This window comes from Halichoeres trimaculatus, unplaced genomic scaffold, assembly GCF_033239565.1.
Source record: "Halichoeres trimaculatus isolate MK-OKI-2021-1 unplaced genomic scaffold, fHalTri1.1 fHalTri1_scaffold_14, whole genome shotgun sequence".
In the NCBI taxonomy this organism is placed as follows: domain Eukaryota; kingdom Metazoa; phylum Chordata; class Actinopteri; order Labriformes; family Labridae; genus Halichoeres; species Halichoeres trimaculatus.
In genome coordinates this window covers 9,381,152-9,395,449 of record NW_027437192.1, presented here as the reverse complement: position 1 = coordinate 9,395,449, position 14,298 = coordinate 9,381,152, and the positions used below count along the sequence as shown (strand labels likewise).

Sequence of the window (14,298 nt, the reverse complement as noted above, 5' to 3'; positions counted from 1 at the left end):
ACACTGACACACAATCTAGTTATATAGAGCTCTAGGTCACCTCATCTGCATGGTGCTCTGAGCAAAGATAGCCCACACAGGAGAGAGCAACATATGGGTCGGAAAAAAGAGAATGTGATTTTTCTGTTTTGTTACTGTTTGTTGGAAACTGTATAAAACAGAAAAGAGACATGAAATTTGTGATTTTTGAATGCTGGGAAAACATTTGAAAGACTTTTTTTCTCTAATATAGAAATAATGAAAGGTCACGGCAGAAAATTTGTGCTTGCTAGATTATTTCTTTGTTGTCAGATTGTGTCTTGAGAATAGGAATTATACCCCTGGAAAATTCTGTTTATTTCTCTGATAAATGGAGCCACAATTGTAAGGAGCATGCATTTGCAGAATGAGCAGCAGATTCGAGTATGAGGCCTGCATTCATTAAAAAATGGTCAAATATTTTCTGCCAATACCCAAAAATGACAAATTATGTTGAGTCTTATTAACTAATAAATGCATAGAGATGTTCTTACTCTGCACATAAAATAAATGGGTACACAAAATCACAATCTGAGTCATGACGTGTTTACCGCCCTTTTTTACCGATCACCTGGCATACAATAGTGCATCAGAAAAATTCTTAACTGATAGGTGCGTCATCAAGAATGTGACATTTTGATAAGACACATATATGCACAGTATCATATTTCTTATCATCAACTAAGTATCCAATTTGAGTATGATAAAGGTAAAAAGGTATCTGTTTCATGGTTATCAGATACATTTAGTCAATTCACAGTTTTTATTAAATTCTACAAAAAGCTTTTTTTTTTTCTGAAAGAAGTCTGTCATGCATTCAGTTAAAAGAGTGTGCTTAGATTTTCTGAGAACGCTGCTCATCATCATTGTGCATTTGTATGGTCTAATGAAGTTCTATTTTTGTTCACAGTGTAGGCATACATTCAAGAAGGAATATTGACGTATTCCAGGAATGTTGCTTCAAACTTTTATACGCATGGTTTAAGTCCCACAAAAATTTGTCAAAATCATCAAACTTACAAGCCCAAGGTCTTATTTAATTTCTTATTTCCTTGTACTTGAACATCTTTTTTGTTTTTATATCAAGTATAAAATTTTACTTAATTTGATAAGCCTGTTGATGGCGTCAGTTGTAAAGCATAAAAAAAGTTTCTGGAAGTTTTCACAATTTACGGAAAATAAGTATAATTTTTTTTAAGAAATTGCACAACAATTTTAGTAAAAAATCATATTAGACTCTAAAAACAAATACAAACTTTTACTTTCTTAAAATACAAAAATCTGATTTTATTTTTGTCAAACTGTTGAAGAAATAGCTTTATGTCAAACTCTTCATCTATCTTTCTTTACAAACTTAGCTTGAAAAATATTAAATTGGCTGCCATATGGCAAGGCTACTATTTCAAGAGTGCAGATTTACTGCCCAGTGTAGTGTGGGGGTCACTGGTGGTGGTAAAAGAAGTGCGTGTGTGTGTGTGTGTGTTAGTAGGGAGGGGAGGTTGGGATTTGGGCTCTTTCACTGGCCTGTGCCTGGCTGGGCTAATTTCTCTAATTTGCAGACAGTCTGGGCTCAGGCTCAAGGCTCAGAGGCTAAAGACTTGCCACTCCAGGAAAGCAGGCGCGCCGACTCATCTCGCTCCTTGACACACATCACATCCGGGACCTTAAATCGTTACAGACACACTTTTCTCAGGGAGGAAAACCTCATCTGCTGGGCAGGGCAGGGCAAAGGGAATCTGGGACTAGTGCTAAGTGGTAGGGAGGGAGATAACGACAGCGGAGCAGACAGAAAGGATAAGTGTAGGAAAGACTTGAGGTCAGCTCTATGGAAGCTGTCTGAGACGGAGAAAATCAGACTTTGTGTTGTGACCTGAAACCTATTAATACTTGGTTGCTGGTATTTTGTAACAGTCTGGTCCACCTGTCGACACACAATTGTTTATATATGCTTTACGGCTAGTAACAGTACAGGGAAAGCTGCCACCTGCTCTACCAAATGTTCAATCAAGGAGTTAAATAACACACTGTAAAAAAGATCCAAAGAGACAGAATATAGTATTCCCGCAGACTGAGGTACAAACATTATTTCAGGTATGAAAACGAAACACTAATAATCAATTTGGCCATTTGTAAAACCTACTGACAATGTTAATGTACCTTACATCTACATTTAATGAAAAAGTAGAAGGTTCAAGACTTTTCCATCTTATTTCGTCACTCTACACTTCATCCCATACACTTCATCACTTGCTTCTCTTTGGTTATACAGTGAATAAAAATGCACAAAAAAACATGATGCTTGCTGAAAATTTCAAGCCATAACATAACAGTAAAACTTTTTTGCATTTATCTGTCTTTGCTTCAAAGAAAGAAATAGGGCAATTAGGGGTATAAGCTTTATAATCTCATTGTTTACCCATCAGTAACCGCTGGTTACTTGATTCTGCCTAAATCTCATAGCACCCAACGTCACCCCACCAATGGGAAATTATAACAAGAAAGGTCCGTGTGGCAACTGTATCTTATCATCAAGGATTAGTGATTCAACGGCAGATAGCTTTCCACAGTGTTTGACTCTTAGCTGTCAGTCATGGTGGAGTTAACATCAAATTGTCCTTACACAGCCCTCCTCTGAGCTCTGCAGTTGACTCACCTTTAAAAATAAACAAGAAAATTCTAGTGTCGCTGTGTCGCCAGTGCTCATGGTTTCAGTTTCTTTGTGACGACTAGTAACCTAAAGTTTCTCCAACCTGCTCCACTGCTGTCACTAGGATTGGTGGACACTATTAAACTATCCATAATGTTTAGCCTGCAGAATTCGCATGCTTACCCAAAATAGCATTTTAGCATAATTGTTTCCTAATAGTATGCTAACAGGTGTTACCTCGCCTTACGGTCTATGGTGTCAACAAGCAGAGGCTGAACTCTTTGTTAACTTTCCATGGTTTGACATGATGTGATCAGTCTTCCCCCGGCATTGCTCAATAACTGGTTAGTGGGTTTGTTTTGACCAATCAAAATCAAGCATCTTTCACAACCAGAGGATCAAAAAAATTAAAATAAGATATTTTAATTGAGATTTAAAATTGTTCTGTAAAACATGGAGCTGTTTTATTGTGTTCAATAAAAGCAAGAGACCTCTGCCAAGCAAGGCATGTTGGGATACATAGCTAGGGTGACCATTTTAGCAGCACCACTGTTTTTTAACTGTTCTACGACATTGTGATTTCAATGAACAGGGTAAAGTACTCCATGGTGAGATGTATTGATTAAAAAGACTCTTCAGTTTAAGGCAGCAAGGGATCCAAGGAAGTGGTTGGCACAAGTTTGGAAGACAACTGTGCCTTCAAAGTATCAGAAGTAGATTCAGCCAAACTGGTAACAGCAATTAGCAAGATTGCCAAAGCCACACAGCCCAAACAGAACGTACTAAAAAGAGCTACACATCTGCACAGAAACAGCACATTGTGGACTTGGCTGAACACAATGAAACCCTTTGTACATTTGACTTATTTTAATTACTAGTGTTGCTTCTGTTCAAGATTTTATGGCACAGACCCATAATGCCCACAATCATCATGGAAGGCTTGACAGAGAAATCATTTCATGTCCACTCACATGTGACTCAATCACATGCCATTAGTAATGTATCAAGTGATAAGTGACAAAGAACGCTTCAATCTTGGTCAAATGTGTGCTACTTTGCTTTGTTCGGCGGTTCAGCAGTAAAAATAATGAGGATATGAACCCACTGAAAGCGGACTGACGTGCATGAAGATTCATGACCTTCACTGATTAATACAGCAGCCGAATCGCTGCTCAAAGAAGGCTGAGATACCTCTCTGGGAAAATCATAGCGTTCACTCTTGATGTTTTCTTTGATGTTGTTATGTTGTATAATCAGGTCTTAGGTCAGTGTTTTTCTTTCAGTCAGAATGAAAGTGGAAATAATCCACACATGGATGACTAAAGACAGCTCATGTTGTTTGTTTACAGCTGCCCGGGTAGAAGTCACAATCACTCTCACCACACCCAAATGTCTGAAATGAAGTGAGAAGTCATGCCACTGAAGCTAAGCCTTTCTTAGCTTCAAGGTGCCCCCAATCCTTCTTATTGTATTGCTGCTCCCCTCATTGTGTTTTTATCCCACTCTCCTGTAAACAGTAAACAGCTGAGCAGCAGATCCTCGAAATAAAAAGAGGATTATTTGGCTGATAATGCATTGTTATGTTGTTGCAGTTGTTGCTAGGGGGACTTCTTGAGGAAGTAGATGATCTATAGGAAGTAGATAGAGAAACATGAAAAAGGTTTGTTTTTTACTCACCCTCTAGATCTCTTTAACCAGGAGGATTATTCCTGCTGGTTGAACCTTGAGTATATAAGATAACTTTATCACATTTCATTACTTGTATGCATTAAATGTTTTCCTGGAAGCTTTTTTGTCCATCAGACCTTGTTAGTTTAAGTGGTTTGACTTCTGTTATGACTGGTGGGTGAGTTTGGTCTTGTCTGCTTTCTTTTTCACAAATCATTGCCGATTATGTTTCCCCTGTGAGTTTTATTTTTTTCATCATAGAGTGAGTGAGACTTGATAGACATCTCTCTTTGTTTAGATACCTCAGAACTTGTCAGACCTGTTAAGGTGCTTTAGGGGGGAAATTGTAATTTCACCGGAAGAGGCCTCAGACTAGCAAAGACCATAAAAAGACAGGTGCAAACCGCTTTCTAGCTTATGGAAGCAATCATGTCTGCATATGGAAAAAAAAAAATCCTATATGGTATGTTAAGGTCAAAGGGTCAAAGTTTATAATCCTGGTATGATTTGAAACACCACGGCATTCTTTAATCTTGATGCATAATCATTGTCAATCCATGACACTTAGTTCCAGTGATTCGAGACATGAACTGATACAAAACCAAAGGAACTGCAGCACTACGGTACTGCTTTGATACCGTTTTCCTTGACTATATTTCAACTTCCTCTATTATTTTCTTCAGTTTTCCTTAGAAATTCTTTGGAAACAATGCAACACCAAACAAAAGAGAAAGTAAAGATAAAGAAAAACATCCATAATACCCAACGGCAAGACTTTACAACATGACTGCAGTTGTTGACTCAGACACTCTGCAGCCAAACAAGTAAGTTTGCACCAAGACTGTGATATAATACCAGCCAAGCATTACATCACTGTTCTTTGGAAGCATTTCATTGTTGGCTCTTCATCTGAATGTTGCATGCTTGGGTTTGCTGGAATCTTTTGTGTATTTTCAAGATATTTACTTTTGATCCTCAAGGCAAACACTGAAAATGTATAAATATAAAAACAAGAAGACCTTGAACAATGTTGAGATGACAAAGTGCAATGTGCAGTCATAGTTCCATGGGTCTTGTGTGGATGTGGTGCTGTGGTTTGACCTGTGTATCACAGGCCTGATGCCATCAGAGAAAAAGCTCTTACTGAGTCTCTGTCCCCCTGCGTATGCTTTAACCAAAAAGTGGCCAATGTCCACAGAAAAAGTTCCTATGAACTTACACTACCTATTCACTCATGGTAACATACCAAATGCAGTGGCAGCACAATCCATATTCATCACACCCAAAATCAAAACCTGATGAAGATATATAACACATTTTCTTTTGCACGTCTAATTATCCTTATAAGGCTAAAACATTCACTTCGTATCACACTTTCTTGGTAGCAACTGCAGCCCAAACCACAGTTTCTCAGAGGCAGTGACTGTGACAGGCCGAAATAGCCCGACTCATTTTCACACCTTCTCTGGGTTGTGTGCCATCACAGAAGAGGAAGCACGGCAACAGATGAGGCAGAGGCCTTCAAAAACAACACCCTTATCTAGATCATCATCATCAGCCTGTTAACGCTGCAGAAAGTTTCAAGACTGGTATAGAGCACTTTTTTTTAACACCTCTAAATTCATCTGAGATTAGTTTTTTTTGTGATGACGTGGTTTGTTTGCAACCACATTTTTGTACCCCTGGATCAAAATATGTCAGCAAAAGCTGCTTAAGCCAGTCATGATAAAATAAACCACGATGGTAAGATTACAATATATGTATTCATTACCGCAAGTGTCACCTCCACAAACACTACCAGCCCTTTATTTCAAGTATTTATCTTCATCTTGGGGTTGGCAACAGTTCTTCTGTGGTACGTACTCTTTGGGGATTTTCTCTTCCTCTTTTTCAGAGAAGCATCTTGAGCATTATAGCCATTGCCTTTTGTACATGCTTTAAGAGATATTTGCAGGGTGAGATGTGTGTTCAAGTTGACGCTGTGATTCTCACAGGTTAGACTTTAATTCTCACACTTTAGAGCTTAGCTGGTGCTAGCAGAAAGGGAGCAAATGGATAGTGTTGCACAGCACTAGCTGAAGATATACAAACTTCCTTTTTCTGAAAACAAATCTTAAACAAGACCCATTAAGCTTTGCTCTCTTGTATTTTTTCAAAAATATAATTTTTGTCTAAGTTTGGATCTGTTTCTTCTTTTTTGCTGATTCACACAGTCGTTACAGAACAGCACTACAAAAAAAAGGTGCAGTGTGTTTCTTTCCCTGACGTTAAGTGACGGACATGCAGTAACATGCTACCAGCACACACCACATTGCCCTTCGCCTACTGCCTAGAGAGCTTATTCTCGGAATTATTGTATTTTGACCTATTGAGAAATTAACATATTTCCCAACCGTGGGACTTTGAATCCTCTGTTGATTGAAAAACCAGACAATCTTCAAACAAAACAGGACATGGATCAAATGAATCATGTTTTCCTGACAGAGTGAGACACTTTTCTTCTCCTTCATGCAGTTTTGAACATGAAAACAAAAGAACATTGTACCACACACCTTAAAGGGATTGGTAAATCAAGAGTCGTGGGATGTCGAACGTGAGAGGACAAATCTTTTTTTTTTTTTTTTTGCACTAACTGAGAAAAACATCTGTGGAGTCTACACTCGATTTCCCTAGTTTGTAGCACTTCTCACAAATAGTAGGCCACAGATGAGTTAAATAATTGACTCTGGTTGACCATTACATAGCTACGCTTCTTTGCTGAAATTTCCTATTTTAGATAGAAGAGACCATTGCTGGGAAAGCTGGTCTAGATTCAGATTCTGGATGACTAATTTTAATCTTAGAAGTGCGTAGAAAGAAGTCTGTCATTTTGGATGATGGGAGAGCAAAGAAAAAGCCAAGATAGGGGAAAGAGAAACCAGGGTTGTTGGAACAGAAGTCTGCAAAATTAAAGAAATCACATAGAATGAACATTAAAAGGAGCACTGGTGAATCCACAACAAAACATTGCTGACGTTGACACGGACAAACCCAAAATTGTATAGACACGTATAGGGCTGACTCATGCTGTCCTGCTCACCTTGTTATAATTCCAACACTGGTAATAACTTCACAGTTAAAGCGAGCAATACAGCAAAGTTAGTTCACATTAAGAAGCCTACTATTAACTGTTACAATGGACACACCTCAACTATAGATTATCGGGGTTACATAGCAGGAATATTCTATAGTGAGCAGGTGGTTATGTGAAACAGAATCCTGACAGATTGAGAAAACATTTGTTCCTGGTGTTGCTCTTGCTGTTCAGAAAGAACTGATGATATGGGGTTTTGACCAATCAGAATCAAGAACTCCTTGCATCAGTATAAGAAACTATACAAGGCCGCAAACAGTCAACGTTATTATAAGTTAAGTAGAATGCCTATTTTTTTATTTAGTTTATTGTTGATTAACTTTTTATTAAAGGCCTTGTGAGGGTTTTATAAGTGATATTGAAATAACCTCACTTTTGTACGCTTGCATTTTTATAACCCACAAATTAAAATTAAATTATCAGCACCAGAATTGAAATGTTACACATTACAAACATGTCTTATGGGTTGAGCTATTTGTGATAATGTACATTTAGAATAGAATAGAATAAAACTTTATTGTCATTGTAACAAGTACAAAAAAATTGAAGTCATAGCAGCAATCAAGAAAACAAAAGTAAGAAAGTGTATAGAAATTGAAAAAAGGTCCATAAGAAAATAGATGATGACAGCTTGTCCATCATTCTCCATCAGCCTCCACCTCCACAGGGTCCAGGACTGAGCTTCTTCAGCAGTCTGTTCAGTCTCTGTCTCCTGTATCCTGTCTGCTCACCGCAGGTGAAGCTCTTCCAACATGGCATTGGTGTCTGATGTTAGCTCCATTTACCATGTCTGTGAATAGCCTGATGCTACTCTGCCCTCTGGTATTCCCTCTGTTGCTGGAATAGCACAGCTAGCTTGTCCATTTTATTGGAGATAGATCTTACGTTCCCAATAACGATGGATGGAAGGACAGGTCCATGTCGTCACTCCTTAGCTCACACCTGAGAACCAGCACGTCATCCTCACCTCCTTCTCCTCACCTTGTGGGAAGACATCAGGCCTTACACCAGTTAGCATTGACATGCTACAGGCTGCTAACAGCTGAGTTCACATGTAAACAATGCAGCCATGGTTACATGTAGGCTCTCCAGACAAACACAGGAGAAAAAGTAATAAATATCACTTAAGCCACAAAAAGTTTGGTGTCCATGACCAACAAATGAGCCATACAAAGTAATGATCCACGCCAAATGCAAAGATTACGAAAAAGAGCCAAAAAAATAACACGGAACGGACAAAGAAGAGAGAGCTGCTGCAAAAGGCAGCCATAGTCAACGGGGCAGCACCTAGCCACACATTTAGACACAAATGCAAGAGATATTCTGCAGTGGTATCACAACTTTAGTGTTTATCAATAAAATGAAGAGTGAGGTTATGTTTGTTCTGCTTGGTGAGGTTGGAGTTGGTAGAAGAGCACTGGTAGGACATAACAAGGATTCACTAACATTGCATGGCCTGCAATCAGCGCCAGAGCCTTCAATGATCTGACAACTTTAGAAATAAATTAATGCAAACACTTGCAGTCAAAATTGTTTCCACCAATTAGATAAATATAGTATGTAAATACACACAATATTTTCACATTTTAACTGAATGTAAATGTTAGAAAAACTTCACCACAACACTGTAGCAGTAATTGTAGATTTGAGTCATAATCAATGCTAATCAAGCTCACATCTGTGTATTTGACTTAGTAGGAAGTCAGAAATGTCTAATGTTACTCACCACAGATATAATTACACATCTACCACCACTCCATCATTAGCTCGTGTATGCTGGCTAATTGGACTTATAATACTTTCATAATCTGTCCATGCCACTTATCAGATTGTGTTCATCTCATCCCCCTTTTTTCTGAACTGATTGGGCCCTACAAGTCTAAATCCCTAATTATGACCAACACATGGAGCTCATGTTGGGAAGGCTGAGATAACCCAAGCTCCAACAACAGTACAGTGTGGGGGTCATTGGGGGGCTACAGAGGGCACCAGGAGATTTAAAGACCGAGCGATGGGGAGAACGGGATAAGAAAGGGGTGACGTAAGGGTGAAGCGAAGTCTGCACGCTTTTGGCTTGTGGTCAACAGGTGGGCCCCGTGTGCCGCCGCCCCCCTTACACCACCTCACAGACCACCAGCTAAAGAGGAGGACTTTAGCCAAGATCTGTCTGGCAGACAGAGAACAGGGGATTTCAGCACCAAATCCAGCGGATCAATAAAAATGTCTGCTAATTAGGCTCTCTAGGGAAGAAGGGAAGGAGGGGGAAGCAGGATGAGAGTGAGGAGGAGAAAGAGAAAAACATGACAGCAGCCAGTGCTGATTCAGAAGTCTAGACAGATAAGGAAAATCCCCAGACAGGCGTGCCTGGCCCGCTGTGGAAATCAGGTGAAGTACACGAGGTAACACCCCACCTCGCGCCAGTGGAGTCTTGCCAAGCATCACGCTCCCTCCCCTCCCTTCCCTTCTTCCATCACTCTCCTCCTAGAGTCAACAGCAACCTCCCAGGCTACCAGGATCAGTTTCTCTGACCTCAATCCTTCCACCTCCTCCCACCTCCTCCTTTTCCCTGCCCCTCCTCCTTCCTTATACTCTGGACATCACCACTTTGACCTAAATCTCTTCATTTAATCTTCTTCTTCTCGTCTTTTGGATAACAATCAACCCCCCTATTGTCTTAATCTCACTGGTCTTTTATTGTCCCTGGGGCGTCATGCGTACCGCAGAACAAAAACATTAACCACAGATCAATACTTGGCATCAGGCCGCGACAACCACCGTGGTCTCTATCGATTTTCACTCATTTAAGGTCCGGCTGCGCTGCTATTGGAATTAATTAGAATGAAAAATGAGGTGGGGTGGGACGTGAAAATCATCTGTGTCAGTTATTAAGAGAAATGATTGTAGAGAGTTACTTATTTACTGCAAATATACATAAAAAATGTAGTCACAACTCAAATTTAAGTGTGATAATTCAGCGCTCCGTCACAATTCAGAAACAGATGAGTGACAGCTCTGCTTAAGATGGACCATAGTATGATTCACAATTTTTCAAATGGGAGAAAAATAACATTTGAACATCTGTGGATTAAAGCAATCTTGAAAAAGCAGCAGCACAATCCAGTCAGTGTAAACACCTTCTTCAAATCTCCCCAAAGCCTCTTGTTATGCTCTCTAAATAAAACAAATCTGCACATTGTCAATTTCTCAAATGGGAAGCTTATGGAATAGCACTCTCAGTTATATTGCAATACGGCTTTGGGACTCAAGCCAAAGATATTAGCTTCAGAGCTGTGGTATAAGCCAAGGATCAAGCTAAGGTTAGCGGGTGATTTGTGTTTGATTTTGAAATGACATCCGGGAAAAATAATCAAAATATTCAGAACAATAACAGATTATGTTTCAGTGCCTGCAGTCTGCACCATCTGTTGAGAAGCGGTGTGTGGAGGGGGGGGGTAATGTTGTTCACTTGTGTGTGTTAGTGAGTACTTGTGTATGCATTTAGCCTTGACATAGCACCACGTTTTATCTCTGCACTCTGCAATATGCAGATGTGGATATTTTCGTCTGTATTTGAAAATGTTGTGACTTCACAATCCAACATCTTATTTTGAGTCCTAGTTTCTTCTTCTTCTTTTTCTGCTTCTCCATTTTCTTTTCTCTCTTCATTTACATTCCCTCATTCAGCCACTTTTACAAACAACTTCTTGTTTTTCCTCTCACAACATCAACAACTCCCTCACCCCTCCTCTCCCTTGTCTCTCTCTCTCTCAGTGGGTGAGTCTGGTGCTGCGTCGCAGTCAGATGACACCGTCTGACTCTGCCCTACTGTAATCTGACATGGCTAATCTAATCTCTCTGTCTTCACAGATTGGCAAACTACCTGGGTCTTTCCAGCCAATTAGGGCCCATCTGCACAGCACGCCATGCCGGCCAAATCCAGCCACGGCAGGGCCTCAGCCAGCCTAGTGGAGCCGCTGCAGGGCTCAGCGATGGCTCAGGCTGTCTGGGGCCCCGAATATCTGCTTCCATAACAGCCCATCTGCCCTTGGCTTGGCCTGGTCCACTTTCATCCCCACTGGCCCCACAGATTAGGGATTCTCTGCAGACTTTGTGGCCAATTAAAGCACTTACTGCAGTACAGTTGTTGGGTAATCACCAACGCGATGATTCATCGCTGTGTGAAGTGGGCTAATTAGTGCTTCGCGAAAAGTCTTACGCTTATCTGTTGCTTGTTTAGGTGTACAGAAAAAATGTTGAGAAGTATAAATTTAGACCATAAATAGAGAAGACTCCTATCAGACAAACTACGCTTAGTGCAAAAGGGGGGGGGGGATCTGTAGATACTTTTTCGTTGTTGTTTTAACAAAAGCAGAATAAGCAGTTAGGCTTTGGCAGAGACATCTAGATGGGTGCAACCCACATACTCAGCTGTGCTTGCTAAATCCAGCTTGCTGTGACAAAGAAATCATCTAGTAAACACAGTTTTCCTTACTTATTTTTATATATAAATTTAGACAGAACTGAGGAAAAAAACAAAGATCTTCATGTCTGTCTTTCCTCTTCTCAAGATTCTACAAATGTTTATTGCATCTCATCTACCTGCCTTTTAAGTTTCATGTCACTTGTGTAATTTGTTGTTGTGACCAGGACTGTAACTTGGAACCTTCAGTCTACAGTGCAGCAGTGCTAACCAGTATGTTACAAGCTAACTTTAGCCCAAACATTGCTGTATACAAACTCAATCAATGGGATTCTGATGACATTTTCTGTGAAGTCTTTTAGAGCTAAATGCAACCAACTGGATGATTCACTCAGCTAACTGTAAAGAAGAACTCAAACCCTTCTTTTATTTATCCCCCAGTGTGGGAAATTTTGTTGTTACAGCAAATTAATGTGAAAGAAAACACAAAGTGCAAAATGCAAATTATGAAATTAGAAATAGTAACAAAAAACTGTGACCCCATGATACAAACATCTTTTCCTTCTCATGAATTAGTAATCCTTTTCATTTATGTCAAAGTATTACTGAGATTTTATACTTATAAAAACTTGTTAGAAGTATCACTTCCTTGTTTTCGATTGTCCAGATCATATTGAGACATAAAAGCTTGAACTAGTTTCAACTTCTTCTTTTATCTGAGATCTCAGAATGAGACTCAACCTTAAGAATTCTTAGAGCTCACTCTCGTCTTGTTTTCCTTTTAGCTAAGATCTTAGAATGAGCAGATGAAAGGCAGTTTTAGGAACTCGGACTCTGAGAGTAACCGGTCATATTGAGACAAATGTGAAACATTAACTCTTGGCTGAGATGACCCAATGGCTCCTATATGACTCAATCTTCTGATTGGTTTTGTTTTAAAAGCTCCTCAAGCTTACAACAAACTCGGTTTATTGGCGTTTTCTACTGATGCCTTGAACTCATGGAAGACCGTTTAGCAAACTCGGAAGTCAATATGTATCTGTATCACTTTTGCAGGGTTTAAGACTTTAATTTAATTTTAACTGCATTGTTAATTTATGGGGTTGTGAACATCTATCTGTTTGATCTTTGTTTTTGTTGCTAAAATCTAGACATTGGCAATTAGGGGAAACTCCAATGTCCTTTCAAGAATACATAAAGGTTTGTATTGAATTGGATGCATATTTTGTCTCTTAATCATTATTACTTCTGCAATTTTGTTTCATAACTGGATCTTGTAAAAAAAAAAAAAAAAAATCTAGAAAAGCAGAGCGCAGACCTCCACCAAGCATTTTGTGATGTCACGCATCACTTTAGTCCTACTTTAATGTTATACTCCCTGTCTGCTACAATTTGGTGTTAGTTGCAGGTTTGTACGATAATTTGTTGCCTGACAGTGTTGAAAATTATGATGACCCAATACGTATTTCATATTCTAGATCTTAGTATCCAGAATATTGCTAAGATCTGGATTGTACTTTTACATCTGTCAGAAATGATCTTGTCTTTGTCTTGTATTGTTTTGCAAAGCAATCCGACCATTTATTGTGGAGTTATATACACAAATGGTGAAAACGACCCTATCTCACAATGATAAAGAATCCTTTAGAAAAGTCCTGGATCCAGACAGTGATTCGGATCATATACAGAATTTAATTCCTTCTTCCTTATCCCATTCTGAACATTTCCTAAAAATTTCATCAAGATCCGTTTGTCACTTTTTGAGTTATGTTGTTCACAGACAAACAAACAGACAGACAAACTCTCTCAAAAACATAACCTCTTTGGCGAAGGTAATCAATACAACTCATACCATTAGCTGCCAAAAAAATTGAAAACATGAGAGTAGAAAAGTAAAATTTTAAATTTGTTCATTCATTATTTTACCAAAATTTAGAGTATAAAAAGTTTAGCATCTGCCATTAGCATATTGTCCATTGTTAGCTTACAAGCTATCAACTCCATCACATTTCCTCACTATTATGGCCAAAATGTGCTTTCTCACTTCTTTTTTTGGTTAAAATTAACAAACATTTCATTTTAAATTACTAGAAATAAAAGCAAGTACATTGACTCTGTTTTTTTCTATGCATAAATGAATATACACAATTGCAAAATAGAGAAGTAAATACACTAAACAAGGTCAGAGGCCCTCTAACAGCTTATTTTCTCATCAAGCCAGTCTCACTTAATCACCTTAGCTAAATTAGTTAGAAATTAGCCCTCTTTCTAACTCCCTGTCCTCCGTCTTTTTCCTCCCCCTTTTCTCCCCAGTCGTTTTCACAGCTTTGTGGATTAGACAGATTACACGTCTGAAACTCTGTTTTTGTTCTTTCTCTCTCTCTCTGCCTCTGTGTTTCAGTCCCCCCATCC

General features: G+C 39.1%; 1 long non-coding RNA gene across 1 annotated transcript in view; it reads left to right on the top strand.

The window, feature by feature from the left end:
- LOC141803522 (uncharacterized) overlaps positions 1 to 11,519 on the top strand; it is a 29,565-nt gene extending 18,046 nt beyond the window's left edge. Inside the window, exon 3 of the long non-coding RNA XR_012599571.1 lies at positions 11,334 to 11,519. This is a non-coding gene — a long non-coding RNA (uncharacterized LOC141803522). The remainder of the gene's footprint in view (positions 1 to 11,333) is intronic.
- The last annotated feature ends 2,779 nt before the right edge of the window (positions 11,520 to 14,298 follow it).